Source organism: Macaca thibetana, chromosome 20, assembly GCF_024542745.1.
Source record: "Macaca thibetana thibetana isolate TM-01 chromosome 20, ASM2454274v1, whole genome shotgun sequence".
Taxonomy (NCBI): Eukaryota; Metazoa; Chordata; class Mammalia; order Primates; family Cercopithecidae; genus Macaca; species Macaca thibetana.
Genome location: NC_065597.1, coordinates 2,859,408 through 2,875,286, shown reverse-complemented (window position 1 = coordinate 2,875,286; position 15,879 = coordinate 2,859,408). Strand labels below are relative to the sequence as shown.

The following is a 15,879-nucleotide window of genomic DNA, read 5'->3' as shown; positions in this document are numbered from 1 at the left end:
TCTAAGAATTCATTGCAAAGTTCATTTTTAGAAAAATCCATCAGGTTTTTAAATTTTCTCTCTCTCTGTCTCTCTCTCTCTCTGTGTGTGTGTGTGTGTGTGTGTGTGTGTCTGTGTGTCTGGTGTGTGTCTATAGAAGACACATATATTCCATACAAACAGGTTAGTTTACAAAAGTTTATTTTCAAGCAGTCATTTAAGACTCAAAATATTGTTTCCCATCACTTGATCTGGCAATCTAAAAGCATATTTAACTAACAATTACAATAAAACAGTAGATTTTATCTGAGGAAATAAAAAAGAATGTTGTAATTATTGGATCAATTAACAAAATTAATCAGTAGGTAGTTAGCCTTCTGGAATACCTATTTTTAAAAATGTGGAATTTACTGGGTACTACATATTTGAAAATATGTGAATGACATTCATTAGTATTTTATGTTTAGAATGTTAGAGGTATGAGTGACGGAAATTCCTTGCCTGTTCAAGGGATGTATGACTCTAATCCCATAACTGTAGCTCTTTCCACAATACCCTCTTATCAGAACAAAGCAAGCCATCATCACTACATTTCAGCAGACACTCTACATACACCATTAATTATTTATTCATTCAATAAAACGTATTGAGCACAAATAAAGTGTCCGGCAATATGTTGTTTCTTTCTCCACAACAGCCTTGTGAATAGAAGATTGATGTTCCCATTTTAGAGATGAGAAAAGTGAGACTCAGCATTTTCATAACATGTCTAACTTTCTGTATACTCACTATATGACTGAGAGAACGTGTCATTTCATTTAATCCTCACAACAATCTGATGAGGTCAGTATTTTTATTACTCTTACTGTACTGAGGAGCAAACTGACAATTACAGAGTTAAGAAACTGGCCAGAAGTTAAATAACAATTTAGTAATGGAGCCACAAGCCAATCCTGAATTTTGTTTGATGCTGGATCCCAAGCTTTTAAACTGCATGTTTAAGTTATTTGTCAACAATGCAAAATTATTAAGAAGTAAGTTTGGGCTTGAACCCACATTTCCCTTTCATTTTATTTACTTTATTTTGCTGTTTAATTTAATTTAATTTAACTGTATTTTATTTTGTTGAGTTGGGATCGGCTCTGTCACCCAGGCTGGAGTACAGTGGTGTGATCATAGCTTATTGTAACTTTGATTCTCAAGCTCAAACTATCTTCCTGTCTCAGCCTCCCGAGTAGCTAGAACTATAGGGGATGTGACACCACACCAAGCTAAATTTTTAAATTTTTGTAGAGATGAGGTCTCGCTATGTTGCCCAGTCTTGTCTCCAACTCCTGGCCTCAAGTGATCCTCGACCTTCCAAAGGAATGGATTTACAGGCATGAGCCACTGTGCCCAGCTTGAACCCACATTGCTTACTTCAAAGCCTAATGACCAATTTCATGAAGGAGGTAAGACATGTAACCCAAGCATTATAATACAATATGAAAAGTGCCTTAAACAGTGTGTAAGGGGCTAAAGCAGAGTAGGCTTTACAAAGCAAGTTTATTTAGCTGAAATTTCAGGGTGAATGTAAATTAAATAGGAGACAAGTAAAGAGAACAGCATTTCAGCAGTGGGAAGATGTTTCCTAGTGGCACAGGCACATGGAAGTGAATATTCAGGGGACTACAAGTCTGCAAAATAATGGAAACATAAAATTCATCGTTGGAAGTGGCAGTAAATTAGACTGGAAATATAAGTGAAGATCAATTTGTACACTCTCCTTATAAAGTTGGTGATTTCTTGCTTTGAAAAGAATAACTAATTTACCTGGTAAGAACCAATGGCTCTTTACCTTTACTTTGAAGAAACAGACAAATAATGGCTTTGCAATGTAGTTAGCCTTTGTTTTTTCTCTTCTCTTTTTTTTTTAAACAAATCACAAACTTTGAAAAAGTTGAAGTATAACACACATAGAGTACACTGCATAGGTCACCAGGATACAGTTTGCTGAATTCTCCAATTCTCCAATTGCACACGTACGCATACCCAGAGCAGCCTAAGAAACTGAATTGACCAGACCCCCAGAGTTGCCCTGTGCTTCTCCCAACCAGTTCGTCCATCTCAGGGAGACAATAAACCATAGCCTGATGTCTAATACCATGGATGGGTTTTTGTTACTTTTGAAATTTATGTAAATGAAATAATACAGTATGCATTCTTTTTGGGTCTGGTTTCTTTCATTTAACCTCATGCTTGAAAACCATCTTCTGAAGTTAAGTTAAAAAAACTTTAAATATATAATGCATTGAAATGATTTTTAAAAATTCAAATAGGATAAAAAGATTACAGTGAAAAACTCTTCTGTCTCCCAACCCAGTTCTCTACCTCCCTTCTCTGAAGATAACCAATATTAACAATTTATTGATCATCTTTGGAAAGAAATTTTAGGTACAAATAGGCCTCTGAATTGTTATCTTTCTTCCCCTGCACATACCACACATAGAAGAAAAGTCCTTGGGAGATGTACTAAATATTGCCTGAGTCCTACTGTTTGTTCATTCCTATTATTCCACTCATGTTAAGGAATACAGCGATGTTACTTTGAAAAGACTGTAACTCAGTTTGGGTTTGATTCATGTTTTGTTGTGATTAGATTCAGCTTATGTACTTTGTTGGCAATGATACTACAAAAGAGATATTGTGTTTTTCTTAGTACATTATATCAGGAGGGACCTCATGTAGCTTTGTGCTATTACTGGTGATGTGAATTTCAGTCCTTTAGCTAAGGTGAAGTCAACCAGGTTTCTACAATATTACCAATTTTCCTCTTGTAATTAATCAGTAATCAGTGAGGAGATTCTTTGAGACAATGTATAATTTTGTTTCCTCGTCGAGTATTCATTCAATGGTTTTAACTTCCATTGATGAATTTTGCTTGAGTTAGTCATAATTATAACAATTAAAAACTGATATTATTAAGTTTATTTTCATTTTTCTCAAGGTCTGCTGCACTCACAAGCCAGGTTATGTCAGCTGGACTATGTGGTGCCTTTTGTACCTGTCTGCATCCTGCCATCCGTTTGCCATCTGCAGAGGGCTCAACTTGCAGTCCCAAAGGAAAGGTACATTTCCAGAAGAGTGAAAGAAAGATCTAGGGCCCAAGCTAATGACATCAAGTACTCTGAATTTGTCTTGGTGTCCACCTTGTTTTGGTTCCAGAGAAATGACACAGTTGCTAATGATGTTGGTACTACCTTGCACAGCTTCTAAACCTCAAACTTACCTTGGAGATTTTGTCCCTTGCTTTTTCTTTGTTCTCAGGTCTTATCGCTCCCTTTTTTTCTGGACATGAAATCTAGATCTTTGATTTTGAAAAGAAATTTGACTATGTACTCCCAAATTCTTTAGCAAGTTGTTTTCTGGACTTAATGCCAGACTTAGAGTTGTTTATAAATACCTTGATGCTAGTGTGTGATTGGAAGAAGGTGTAAGTGTTAAGACACTGCCTGGCTATTCTGCTTGGAATCTCCTCTTCAGGATATCCTTGGTCTTGGCTTAACTCTAAGGCCTTCTCAGGTCCTGGTCTTTGCTGGAATCAGCACCTCACTCTTCAATTCTGAAACCAAATCTGGATTCTAGACCAGATTCTTTCCTGTTTTGATTTCTAAAGCAAGTTTTCATTTGTTAGCATAACGTGGGTAAAGTTTTTTGTTGAATGAAAATTTCGAACTGATCTGTGAAGTTGGTGCTACTGCACCTATAATTTTTTGCTACAATCTTCTTTGGAGAGCTGTCCTCAACTAGTCCATATTGGAAAAGTCTTGGTACCTATGGATTCAACTAGGCATCTTCTGGCTCAGTGTTCATTGTATGCAGTTATGTGTAAGCACTAGGAACCGAGCCTGAAAAGTACCTATGAGGCAAGATAACTTTCTTGGTTATTTGTTGGAATGTCAGAAAAAGTCTTGAGTGGTTCACATGAAAACTGTTAATTTAGCAGGAACACAATTTAGAGAGGGGAAAACCTAGCTCTGCTCACTGACGCATGTGCAAGATGAGATGCTGGCAGTGGAATTGTGTATTTATGATAATTTTGCTATTGCAGGGCAAGGGAGGCCGCCTACCAGGGAATTGCAGTAATTAGATGAGGAAAGTGATTGTTCCATAAAACTCAGCTAAAATGTTACAGTGGAGCAGAGAGAAATGAAGAATAAAGAGTATTTCCCAAGTCAGAAAAGATTGTTTTATTGTCTATTTTACAAGCATAGTTAGGATGTTAAATTGGAAGCAAATCTAGCTGGAAAGCAGTAACACACCAGATTTGGCCATTAAATTAATTCTGTCGTAATGAAATGTGAAATTTGACTGAAATGAAGAGGAATTGGATTTAGGCTGCTTATGCTGGTGGCTTTCAATTATAACATAACATAATACACATCCTTTTGTAAAACATAAAAATAAATGCTGAGCAAACAGAGGCAACTACTGAACAACAACAACAACAACAACAACAAAAACCATAAAAAGAATTGCCAATCCAGACATTTCCAACGTTTACCTGGGAGGTCATCTGAAAAATGAGGGGATCAAAATACATAATTTCTAATGTCCTTTACAGCTCTGCTATGAATGCCTGTAGCCATAAATTTAGGTCTTAGGAAAGATCAATGTGTCATGACACACAATAAAGTATTAAAGTTGGCAAACAATTTACTTCTTTGTTAAGTTAAACAGGTTCAGCATTATTCCTGTAATGATGGCATGCTTGTTGTCCTGATTTTGACTATACTTTCTTAAGATAGAAATTGATTAAATTATAGCTAGTAGCCTAGGCCCATGTGAGCATGGGTGCCACTGGAGGAGTGGAGATATGTATGCTACTCACTTATTTGTTAGCCCCAGAGCATAGCAAAATTTCTATGATTGTTTGTAGGACTTCTCTCCATACTTTTTATCAGATTTCTTCCTTAAGAGAGAAGAACTGGACATATCTTTATGCATTTTATTTGACTTTTCTGCACAGGAATAAATTAGTGAGACAGTGCTATAGTTTGTATGTTTGTTCCTCTCAAAACTCATATTGCAATTTTATCCCAATGTTGGAGGTAAAGGCCTAATGGGATGTGTTTGGGTCATGGGAACAGATTCCTCATGCCCTCTATTAGTTCCCAGGAGAGCTGGTTGTTTATAAGAATCTGTTACCTGCCCCTCGTCTTTCTTTCTATGTAATCCCTAAACATGCTGGCTCTCCTTCCTCTTACATCATAAGTGGAAGCAGCCTGAGGCCCTCACCAGAAATGGATGCTAGTACCATGCTTCTTGTATAGCCTGCAAAGCCATGAGCAAAATAACTCTCTTTATAAATTACCCACCCCTAAGTATCCCTTTATGGCTAAACAGACTAAGACATGAAATTGGTACTTAGGACTGGGGAATTACTATAAAGATGCCTGAAAATGTAGAAATGTCTTTAGAAATGGATAATGGGTTGGAAGAGTTTTAAGGGCTCAGAATAAGATGAAAAGATGAGGGAAAGTTTGGAACGTCTTAGATATTGGTCAAATCATTGTTACTAAAATGCTGATAGAAATATAGACAGTACTGGCTGCACTTGGTGGTTTATGCCTGCAGTTCTAGCAGTTTGGGAGGCTGAGGAAGGAGGATCTCTTAAGGACAGAAATTTGAGACCAGCCTGGGCAACACAGTAAGAACTTATCTCTAAAAAAAAGAAGAGGAAGAAAGAAATGAAAAAATATATACACAGTAAAGGACAAGTTGATGAGGTCTTGAATGGAAATAAAAAACCTATTGGGAATTGAAGCAAAGGTTACCCTTGTTACACCTTAGCAAAGGACTTGGCTGCTTTGTATTCATGCCTGAGGGCTTTGTGGAAGGCTGAAGTTGAGATAGGGTATCTGATGGAAGAAATCTGTAAGGAGCACAGACTTCAAGAACTGGCATAGCTATTTTTATCAGTTTATGATCATACGCAGCAGCAAAGGAATGGCCTAAAGATGAGATGTGTAATGAAAAAGGACACAGAGCACTAAAATATGGAATATCTACAGCCTGGCCATGTGGCAGAGAAGGAAAGAGCATTATCAGGAGAGGACTCTGAGGGTGCTGATGAGCAAAAACTTGCTAGAGAGATTAGCATGAATAAATGGATATCAAATGTTAATAATCAAGAAAATGCCAACAAGGACCTGAAGGCATTTCAGAAATCTTCAAGACTGACCCACCTGTCACAGGCCCAGAGGCCTAGGAGAACAGAATGGTTTGGGGAGTCAGGGCCAAAATGCTACTTATCAGCACCATCTCAACATGCTGCTCCCTATATTCTCACTGCTCTGGTTCCAGCCACAGCTCAAACAGCTCCAGGTACAACTCAAGCCACTGCTCTGGAGGGTGTAAGCAATAAACCTTGGTGGCATCCATGCAGTGTTAAGTCTGCAAGTGCCCAGAATGGAAGAGTGATAGAGGCTTGGCAACTTCTACCTAGATTTTAGAGGATGTATCAGAAAGCCTAGATGCCCAGGTGGAAGTTTGCCACAGGAGATGAGCCACTACAAAGAATACCCACAGGGGCAATATCTAGTGGAGCCATTGAGGTGGGGCTAAGATGAGGACCCATAATAATCAAGTCACCAGTAGCATGCAACTGCAGCCTGAAGAAAGACACAGGAATTCAAATCCAACCTGTGAGAGCAGCCACATGGGCTGTGCTCAGCAAAGCCATGGGGATGAGGCTGCCCAAGACCTTGAAAATTCACCCTTCACACTAATGTGCTCAGGCTGTGAGACATGGAGTCAAGGGAGATTATTCTGGAGCTGTAAGATTTAATGTCTGCCCTGCTGGGTTTCAGACTTGTGTGGGGGCATGTTACACCTTTCTTTTGGACTATTTCTCCATTTTGGAATGAGAATGATTACCTAATGTCTGTTATACCATTGTATCTTGAAAGTAAATAACTTGTTTTTACAGACTTATAGCTGGAAAGAACTTGCTTTGTGTCTCAAATGAGATTTGGGACTTTAGACTTTTGAGTTGCTGCTAGAACAAGTTGTGGGACTTTTGAGGACTATTGACAAGGGGTGATTGTATTTTGCAATGTGAAAATGACATGAGTTTGTGTGGGGAGGATAGGGAGAGGAATTCTATAGCTTGAATGTTTTGTCCACCACAATCCATGTTGCAATGTAATCCCAATGTTGGTGGTATGGTCTAACGGGAGGTGTTTGTGTCATGGGGGCAGACTCCTCACAAACATATTAATGCCCTTACTGAGGAGAGGGAGAGTGAGTTCTCCCTCTATTAGTTCCTGGGACAGCTGGTTGTTATCAAGAGCCTGGCACCTCCCCCTTCTCTCTCTTGCTTCCTTTCTTGCCATGTGATCTCTGTACATGCCAGCTTCCTTTCACCCTCCACCAGGAGTGATGCCTGATGCCCTTACCAGAAGCAGAGGCTGGCACCATCTTCTTAGACAGTATGCAGAATCATGAGCTAAATAAACTATTCTTTATAAAAAATCCTCAGGTATTTCTTTATACTAACACTAAACAAACTAAGACAGAGAGACTGTTGAACTGCATTAAAAGTTCACTCTTCAAATCCAAAGCAAGGGGAAAAAAACATTAATTATGCCTTATGTTATAAGTTTTTATATTGATAGCATGTTAAAATAATAACATTTTTGATAGGTTGAATTAGATACAATATATTATTAAAATTAATTTACCTGTTTTTCTGTATATGCTTACCAGAAAAATTTAATTATATATGCAGTCTGTACTATATTTCTATTAAACCATGCTGATCCAGACAATCCACAGAATAGCACACTGTCACACTAATTTAGTGACAGCATGCCCACTGCAACTGAGGAGCATGTGTATTGTGTGTCATAGTAAGCCACATAATCTCTAGAGGCTGGGAGGACCTAAAAAGTTTCAGGAGCTTACTACATTGGTGAAATTTTTGGGCTGGTGCATGCTTGGGCATCCTCCCCAAAGTAAAGGGTATCTTACTGCACCTTGTGCCACCTATCACTAAAAGAAAAGTATATTAGAAGATCTCTTCAGTTATTGGAGATATCCCACACTTGAAAATATTGCTCTAATGTGTTTATTTGGTGACAGAAAAGACAATTGATACGATTTGGCTGTGTCTGCACCCAAATCTCATCTTAAATTGTATTTCCCATAATCCCCAAATGTCATGGGAGAACCCCAGTAGGAGGTAATTGAATCATGGGGGCAGTTACCCCCAGGCTGTTTTATGATAGTGAATGAGTTTTCATGAGATATGATGGTTTTATAAGTAGCTTTTCCCGCTTTGCTCAGCACTTCTCTCTCCTGCTGCCATGTGAAGAAGGATGTGTTTGCTTCACCTTCCACCATGATTGCGAGTTTCCTGAGGCCTCTTCAGCCACACGGAAATGTGAGTCAAGTAAACCTCTTTCTTTTTCAAGTTACCCAGTCTCAGGCAATTCTTTATAGCAGCATAAGAACAGACTAATACAGTGAATTGGTACTTGTAGTGGGGCGCTCCTATAAAGATATCCAAAAATGTGGAAGCAACTTTGGAACTGGGTAACAGGCAGAGTTTGGAACAGCTTGGAGAGTTCAGAAAAGGATGGGAAAATGCAGGAAAGTCAGAAACTTCCTAGAGACTTGGAGGGCTCAGAAGACAGGAAGATGTGGGAAAGTTTTGAATTTCCTAGAAATTTGTTGAATGGCTTTGACCAAAATGCTGATAGTAATGAGGACACTGAAGTCCAGGCTGAGGTGGTCTCAGATGGAAATGAGAAATTTGTTGGGAACTGGAGTAAAGGTGACTCTTGCTATGCAAATAGATGGGTGGCATTTTGCCTCTGCCCTATTGTGATGGTTAATACTGAGTGTCAACTAGATTGGATTGAAGGATGCAAAGTATTGTTCCTGGGTGTGTCTGTGAGGGTGTCTCTAAAGGAGATTAACATTTGAGTCAGTAAACTAGGAGACACAGATCCACCCTCAATCTGGGTGGGCATGTGTAACCAGCTGCCAGCATGGCCAGGATAAAAGCAGTCAGAGACACATGGAAGGACTAGACTGGCTAAGTCTTCTGTCCTCCATCTTTTTCCTGTGCTGGATGCCTCCTGCCCTTGAACTCCAAGTTCTTCAGCTTTTGGACTCTTGGACCTACATCAGTGGTTTGCCAGGTGCTCTTGGGCCTTTGGCCACAGACTGAAGGCTGCACTGTCAGCTTCCTGACTTTTGAGGTTTTGGGGCTTGAACTGGCTTCGTTGCTCCTCACCTTGCAGATGGCCTATTGTGGGACTTCACCTCGTGATTGTATGAGTCAATACTGCCTAATATACTATTTTTCATATATGCAGCTATCCTATTAGTCATGTCCCTCTAGAGAACCCTGAATAATACACCTAGAGATCTGGAACTTTGAACAAGAGAGAGATGATTTAGGGTATCTGGCAGAATATATTTCTAAGCAGAAAACCACTCAAGAGGAAACAGAGCCCAAAAATTCAGAAAATTAGCAGCCTGATGATGCAATAGAAAAGAATACCCCATTTTCTGGGGACAACTACAAGCCTGCTGCAGAAATTTGCATAAGTAAAGAGGAACCGAACATTAATCACCAGGACAATGGGGAAAATGTCTCCAGGGCATGTCAGAGACTTTCATAACAGCCCCTCCTATCACAGGACCAGAGGACTAGGGGGTAAAAATGGTTTCTTGGGAAAGGCCCATGGCCCCCCTGCTCTATGCAACCTCAGGACATGGTACCCTATGTCCCAGCTGCTACAGCTCCAGCTAGGGCTAAAAGGGGCCAAGGTTCAGTTCAGGTCATTGCTTTAGAGGGTGCAAGCTGCAAACCTTGCTGACTTTAACATGGTGTTGCAAGTGTGGGTGCACAGAGTTTAAGAATTGAAATTTGGGAGAGATAAAACCCCTATCTCCCTGGGACAGAGCATCTAGGGGAAGGGGCAGCTATGGGCACAGCTTCAGCAGACTTAAATGTCCCTGCCTGACAGCTCTGAAGAGAGCAGTGGTTCTCCCAGCACACCATTTGAGCTATGACAATGGACAGACTGCCTTCTCAAGTGGGTCCCTGACCCCTGTGTAGCCTGACTGGTAGACACCTCCCAGTAGGGGCTGACAGACACCTCAGAAATGAGAGCTCTGACTGGCATATCTGGTGGGTGCTGCTCTGAGACAAAGTTTCCAGAGGAAGGATCAGGCAGCAATATTTGCTGTTCTGCAGCCTCAGCCGGTGATACCCAAGCAAACAGCGTCTGGAGTAAACCTCCAGCAAACTCCAACAGAGCTGCAGCTGAGGGACCTGACTGTTAGAAGGAAAACTAACAAACAGAAAGGAATAGCATCAACATCCACAAAAGGGATGTCCACACCAAAACCCCATCTATAGGTCACCAACATCAAAAATCAAAGGCAGATAAAAACCAAAAGATGGAGAGAAACCTGCACAGAAAGGCTGAAATTCCAAAAACCAGAATACCTCTTCTCCTACAAAGGATCACAACTCCTTGTCGGCAAGGGAACAAAACTGAATGGATAATGAGTTTGATGAATTGACAGAAGTAGGCTTCAGAAGGTGGGTAATAAAAAATTCCTCCGAGCTGATCGAGACCATTCTAGCTAATGTGGTGAAACCCCGTCTCTACTAAAAAAAAATACAAAAAACTAGCCAGGCACGGTGGCGGGCGCCTGTAGTCCCAGCTACTCGGGAGGCTGAGGCAGGAGAATGGTGTGAACCTGGGAGGCGGAGCTTGCAGTGAGCTGAGATCCGGCCACTGCACTCCAGCCTGGGCGACAGAGCAAGACTCTGTCTCAAAAAAAAAAAAAAAATTCCTCCGAGCTAAAGGAGCATGTTCTAACCCAATGCAAAGAAGCTAAGAACCTTTAAAAAAGGTTAGACGAATTGCTAACTAGAATAACCAGAGTAGAGAAGAACATAAATGACCCAATGGAACTGAAAAACACAGTATGAGAACTTCGTGACACATACACAAGCTTCAATAGCCAAATCAATCATGCAGAAGGAAAGATATCAGTGATTGAAGATCAACTTAATGAAATAAAGTGAGAAGACAAGATTAGAGAAAAAAGAGTGAAAAATGAACAAAGCCTCCAAGAAATTTGGGACTATGTGAAAAGACCAAATCTATGTTTGGTGTACCTGAAAATGAGGGGGAGAATGGAACCAAGTTGGAAAACACTCTTCAGGATATTATCCAGGAAAACTTCCCCCAGTCTAGCAAGGCAAGCCAACATTCAAATTCAGGAAATACAGAGAACACCACAAAGATATTCCTCATGAAGAGCAACTCCAAAACACATAATCATCAGATTCACCAAGGTGGAAATGAAGGAAAATTTTTAAGGGCAGCCAGACAGAAAGGTCGGGTTATCCACAAAGGGAAGCCCATCAGACTAACAGTAGATCTCTCAGCAGAAACACTACAAGCCAGAAGAGAATGGATGCCTATATTCAGCATTCTTAAAGAAAAGAATTTTCAAGCCAGAATTTCATATCCAGCCAAACAAAGCTTCATAAGTGAAGGAGAAATAAAAGCTTTTACAGAGAAGCAAATGCTGAAAGATTTTGTCTCCACCAGGCCTGCCTTACAAGAGCTCCTGAAGGAAGCACTAAACGTGGAAAGGAACAACCAGTACCAGCCACTGCAAACACATGCCAAATTGTAAAGAACATGGATGCTAGGAAGAAACTGCATCAACTAACGGGCAAAATAACCAGCTAGCATCATAATGACAGGCTCAAATTTACACATAGCAATATTAACCTTAAATGTAAATGGGCCAAATGCCTCAGTTAAAAGACACAGACTGGCAAACTGGATAAAGAGTCAAGACCTATTGGTGTGCTATAGTCAGAAGACCCATCTCACATGCAAAGACACACATAGGCTCAAAATAAAGATCTACCAAGCAAATGGAAAGCAAAAAAAGCAGGGGTTGCAATGCTAGTCTCTGATAAAACAGACATTGAACCAACAAAGATTAAAAGAGACAAAGAAGGCAGAGCAAGATGGCAGAATAGGAACAGCTCCAGTCTCCAACTCCCAGCGCGAGCGACACAGAAGACCGGTGATTTCTGCATTTTCAACTGAGGTACTGGGTTCATCTCACTGGGGAGTGCCGGACGATCGGTGCTGGTCAGCTGCTGCAGCCCGACCAGCAAGAGCTGAAGCAGGGCGAGGCATTGCCTCACCTGGGAAGCGCAAGGGGGAAGGGAATCCCTTTTCCTAGCCAGGGGAACTGAGATACACAACACCTGGAAAATCGGGTAACTCCCACCCCAATACTGCGCTTTAAGCAAACAGGCACACCAGGAGATCATATCCCACACCTGGCCGGGAGGGTGCCACACCCACGGAGCCTCCCTCATTGCTAGCACAGCAGTCTGTGATCTACCAGCAAGGCAGCAGCGAGGCTGGGGGAGGGGCGCCTGCCATTGCTGAGGCTTAAGTAGGTAAACAAAGCTGCTGGGAAGCTCGAACTGGGTGGAGCTCACAGCAGCTCAAGGAAACCTGCCTGTCTCTGTAGACTCCACCCCTGGGGACAGGGCAATAACAAACGCAGCAGAAACCTCTGCAGACGCAAACGACTCTGTCTGACAGCTTTGAAGAGAGCAGTGGATCTCCCAACACGGAGGTTGAGATCTGAGAAGGGACAGACTCCCTGCTCAAGTGGGTCCCTGACCCCTGAGTAGCCTAACTGGGAGACATCCCCCACTAGGGGCAGTCAGACACCCCACACCTCACAGGGTGGAGTACACCCCTGAGAGGAAGCTTCCAAAGCAAGAATCAGACAGGTACACTCGCTGTTCAGAAATATTCTATCTTCTGCAGCCTCTGCTGCTGATACCCAGGCAAACAGGGTCTGGAGTGGACCTCAAGCAATCTCCAACAGACCTACAGCTGAGGCTCCTGACTGTTAGAAGGAAAACTATCAAACAGGAAGGACACCTACACCAAAACCCCATCAGTACATCACCATCATCAAAGACCAGAGGCAGATAAAACCACAAAGATGGGGAAAAAGCAGGGCAGAAAAGCTGGAAATTCAAAAAATAAGAGCGCATCTCCCCCGGCAAAGGAGCGCAGCTCATCGCCAGCAACAGATCAAAGCTGGACGGAGAATGACTTTGACGAGATGAGAGAAGAAGGCTTCAGTCCATCAAATTTCTCAGAGCTAAAGGAGGAATTACGTACCCAGCGCAAAGAAACTAAAAATCTTGAAAAAAAAAGTGGAAGAATTGATGGCTAGAGTAGTTAATGCAGAGAAGGTCATAAACGAAATGAAAGAGATGAAAACCATGACACGAGAAATACGTGACAAATGCACAAGCTTCAGTAACCGACTCGATCAACTGGAAGAAAGAGTATCTGCGATTGAGGATCAAATGAATGAAATGAAGCGAGAAGAGAAACCAAAAGAAAAAAGAAGAAAAAGAAATGAACAAAGCCTGCAAGAAGTACGGGATTATGTAAAAAGACCAAATCTACGTCTGATTGGGGTGCCTGAGAGTGAGGGGGAAAATGGAACCAAGTTGGAAAACACTCTTCAGGATATCATCCAGGAAAACTTCCCCAACCTAGTAGGGCAGGCCAACATTCAAATCCAGGAAATACAGAGAACGCCACAAAGATACTCCTCGAGAAGAGCAACTCCAAGACACATAATTGCCAGATTCACCAAAGTTGAAATGAAGGAAAAAATCTTAAGGGCAGCCAGAGAGAAAGGTCGGGTTACCCACAAAGGGAAGCCCATCAGACTAACAGCAGATCTCTCGGCAGAAACTCTCCAAGCCAGAAGAGAGTGGGGGCCAATATTCAACATTCTTAAAGAAAAGAATTTTAAACCCAGAATTTCATATCCAGCCAAACTAAGTTTCATAAGTGAAGGAGAAATAAAATCCTTTACAGATAAGCAAATGCTTAGAGATTTTGTCACCACTAGGCCTGCCTTACAAGAGACCCTGAAGGAAGCACTAAACATGGAAAGGAACAACCAGTACCAGCCATTGCAATAACATGCCAAAATGTAAAGACCATCGAGGCTACGAAGAAACTGCATCAACTAACGAGCAAAATAACCAGTTAATATCATAATGGCAGGATCAAGTTCACACATAACAATCTTAAGCTTAAATGTAAATGGACTAAATGCTCCAATTAAAAGACACAGACTGGCAAACTGGATAAAGAGTCAAGACCCATCAGTCTGCTGTATTCAGGAGACCCATCTCACACGCAGAGACATACATAGGCTCAAAATAAAGGGATGGAGGAAGATTTACCAAGCAAATGGAGAACAAAAAAAAGCAGGGGTTGCAATACTAGTCTCTGATAAAACAGACTTTAAACCATCAAAGATCAAAAGAGACAAAGAAGGCCATTACATAATGGTAAAGGGATCAATTCAACAGGAAGAGCTAACTATCCTAAATATATATGCACCCAATACAGGAGCACCCAGATTCATAAAGCAAGTCCTTAGAGACTTACAAAGAGACTTAGACTCCCATACAATAATAATGGGAGACTTCAACACTCCACTGTCAACATTAGACAGATCAACGAGACAGAAAGTTAACAAGGATATCCAGGAATTGAACTCATCTCTGCAGCAAGCAGACCTAATAGACATCTATAGAACTCTCCACCCCAAATCAACAGAATATACATTCTTCTCAGCACCACATCGTACTTACTCCAAAATCGACCACGTAATTGGAAGTAAAGCACTCCTCAGCAAATGTACAAGAACAGAAATTTTAACAAACTGTCTCTCAGACCACAGTGCAATCAAACTAGAACTCAGGACTAAGAAACTCAATCAAAACCGCTCAACTACATGGAAACTGAACAACCTACTCCTGAATGACTACTGGGTACATAACGAAATGAAGGCAGAAATAAAGATGTTCTTTGAAACCAATGAGAACAAAGATACAACATACCAGAATCTCTGGGACACATTTAAAGCAGTGTGTAGAGGGAAATTTATAGCACTAAATGCCCACAAGAGAAAGCAGGAAAGATCTAAAATTGACACTCTAACATCGCAATTAAAAGAACTAGAGAAGCAAGAGCAAACACATTCGAAAGCTAGCAGAAGGCAAGAAATAACTAAGATCAGAGCAGAACTGAAGGAGATAGAGACACAAAAAACTCTCCAAAAAATCAATGAATCCAGGAGTGGTTTTTTTGAAAAGATCAACAAAATTGACAGACCACTAGCAAGACTAATAAAGAAGAAAAGAGAGAGGAATCAAATCGACGCAATTAAAAATGATAAAGGGGATATCACCACCGACCCCACAGAAATACAAACTACCATCAGAGAATACTATAAACACCTCTACGCAAATAAACTGGAAAATCTAGAAGAAATGGATAATTTCCTGGACACTTACACTCTTCCAAGACTAAACCAGGAAGAAGTTGAATCCCTGAATAGACCAATAGCAGGCTCTGAAATTGAGGCAATAATTAATAGCCTACCAACCAAAAAAAGTCCAGGACCAGATGGATTCACAGCTGAATTCTACCAGAGGTACAAGGAGGAGTTGGTACCATTCCTTCTGAAACTATTCCAATCAATAGAAAAAGAGGGAATCCTCCCTAACTCATTTGATGAGGCCAACATCATCCTGATACCAAAGCCTGGCAGAGACACAACAAAAAAAGAGAATTTTAGACCAATATCCCTGATGAACATCGATGCAAAAATCCTCAATAAAATACTGGCAAACCGGATTCAGCAACACATCAAAAAGCTTATCCACCATGATCAAGTGGGCTTCATCCCTGGGATGCAAGGCTGGTTCAACATTCGCAAATCAATAAACATAATCCAGCATAT

General features: G+C 40.9%; 1 long non-coding RNA gene across 1 annotated transcript; it reads left to right on the top strand.

Moving 5' to 3' along the window:
- The first annotated feature begins 349 nt into the window (after positions 1 to 349).
- LOC126945098 (uncharacterized) lies at positions 350 to 8,436 on the top strand. The gene is made up of 4 exons (XR_007722292.1): positions 350 to 822; positions 1,273 to 1,430; positions 2,966 to 3,086; positions 8,308 to 8,436. It is a non-coding gene; the product is annotated as an uncharacterized LOC126945098 (long non-coding RNA).
- The last annotated feature ends 7,443 nt before the right edge of the window (positions 8,437 to 15,879 follow it).